The following is a 2,403-nucleotide window of genomic DNA, read 5'->3' as shown; positions in this document are numbered from 1 at the left end:
AGAGGCTACAGATACAAGGAATCCAACCACGGCAAGCCAAGGCTGCCAAGGGCTGCAGATTCAGATAAGTCTTTTATCCTCTGTTGTGCATTTTCGTATGGAGTTGGGGCGTATGAAGCCTCGTTTTGCTCCTAGACCACCATGCTCCCCCTCTTTCCTGTACCCAAGTCCCTGGGTCGGAACCGGGTCGTAGTCGTGCTGGCGAGGAAATAAACGAGGGGCCTAACTCTACTTCGCCCCTGCCTCCGCCAAGAGCGTGAGAATGGTCGGCTAAATTAAGGGGGGCGGCAAGGCCTGCTGCTGGGCGTCGATGTTTATCTTAAAAATAACGAGGATTCACTCCTTGGCATGGGCCTCGCTCATGCACAAAGAACCCGGCAAGCACCCTTTTTCATTAAAAACGTCCCATACAGGTACAGCTCATACGGGATGAAAAACATGAGCAAGGGGATTACAAGTTTTAAATCTAACAAGTGCCCGTAGGCTTACAAACTAAAAAGAGATAAGATGCCCGTAATCCCTTTCTTGTCCCTATCCTCAGAAGATGGAACAAGGTAGCAGGAGGGCGAAAGGAGTGCCTAGGCGAGGTGCGAGAAGCAGAAGGCACCAAGAGAACGTCCCGGTGCCGGGAGAGGAGCTGGAAGATGAGGCTGCGGGCCGACAATACGCGATGAAGGCGTCGGTGCCCGCGTACTCCGACTTGATGGCCGCCACCCGCCTTTTCGCCTTCCTCGCCCCTCCTACGCTAGCCGCCCAAGGAGGCGACGAGGAATGCGCTGATGGAGAGCTTGACGAGGAAGGCCCTCGGCAGGGCGCGTGGCCGAGGGAGGGGCGACGCGGTCAGTCGGAGTCGGGGTCGGCGTCCCGCCGCTCGACGCCCTCGTCGTCGCTGTCGCTGTCCTCCTCGTCACTCCCGCTTGAGGAGGAATCTTCATCGTCGGAGGAGCTCTCCATGCAGCACTTCAGGTGAGTTCCAAGATCTCCAAAGACCTTGACAGAGAGCAGGCCGTTCTCCATTAAAATGAAGTAGAGAACGAGCCCCGCCGTCAGGCTGTGGACGCGAGCAAACGTCTTCCATCCGTGACGGAGGTACATGACGTGAGGAGCGAGGAACTCGACGTCAACCCACGTGCCGCCATTCCCGCAGCCCCTCATGTGCAACCTGAGGGTCTGGGGTGGATCGAGCTCCATCTCCCGAGAAAATGGGGTAGGGAGACGGAGACGGTGACGCGGTGGCCGGCGCAGCCTGATGAAGAACTCGTGGGGCTGGTCCCCGACGTGGCCCTCCATCGGGGGAGGCATCACTGGCGGAGGCGAGGCCGGTGTGCCGCCCCGTCCCCCTCTTCCCCGAGAGCCACGGCGACCTCGGCCTCGCCCCCTCCCCCTTCCTCTTGTGGCCGGCTCCTCCGCCATGAGCTCTTGGGAAGGAGGGACACGCTGTCGAGCAGCAACCCTCGCCGCCACTGTTGAAGGGTCGGCGCCTCCTCTCGCCATGGCAGATGGAAGAAAGGAGCCGAAGTGAATGGAGACAGATGATGGAAGGATGTGGGATGCCATCCCCCTCCCCCTTCTTATAAAGGGGCGGGGTCGGGGCTCGGCCGCCCCACTCGGCCAATCCAGCCATCGGGGGCGCAGGGAATCAAGACCGACCCGCTGCCCCAATCAGCGACGGCCCGGTTTCCTGCCTCCACCGCCTGCCACCTGCATGGGGGACACGTGGCGGGCAAGCAGAATCGAGGGGACGGGTGAGGCGACCGTTCCCCCACCCCATGATCGTGGGGCACGGACGCCTTGAAGACCACGACCCGAGTCCGCCCAAGTAAATGAGCCGCGCCTCTGCGCCTCCCTCTTTTTATGGGGAAGGCGCGAGCTGCCTCTTTACCACGATGTGATGCATGCATGCGGGAACCACCCCACGCATGACCCCCACGTCACACACGACCCTCCATGTCGCGCGTTCAACACGGGTCGTGGGGGAGCACAGCGGACGAAAAGTTACTGCGGTAAAATCCGCCCCACCTGCCCGCGCACCGTTCTGGGCCTAGCCCAACAACGCGTCGCGCTTATGTGTGGCCCAGGCCCGGGGGCTCCTGTCGGTGTACAAAAGTAGGGGCTCTCCTTTTAACCCCTTTACTTGTGCACGGGCAGTCAGAGCCGCGCCCGTGGTCACACTTAACAAGGCAGAGGAGGGAAGCCGGAGGGAAACCTAAGCACAAGACAAACAAGGCGACGCCAAGACCAGAAGCATAAAAGAGCAAAGGGGCGAGGTGGACTCCCCCGGCAAGACCCTTGCCGGGGCGGCCTCCGCGGCCCCGGCAAGATCCTTGCCAGGGCAGCTTGCCCAACACCAGCAGAGCGAGCCACCCTTGAGCCCAAGGGTTCCAAACGCCGCCAACAACTACA

The sequence above is a fragment of the Aegilops tauschii genome, chromosome 2, assembly GCF_002575655.3.
Source record: "Aegilops tauschii subsp. strangulata cultivar AL8/78 chromosome 2, Aet v6.0, whole genome shotgun sequence".
Taxonomy (NCBI): domain Eukaryota; kingdom Viridiplantae; phylum Streptophyta; class Magnoliopsida; order Poales; family Poaceae; genus Aegilops; species Aegilops tauschii.
This window is presented reverse-complemented; position numbering follows the sequence as displayed.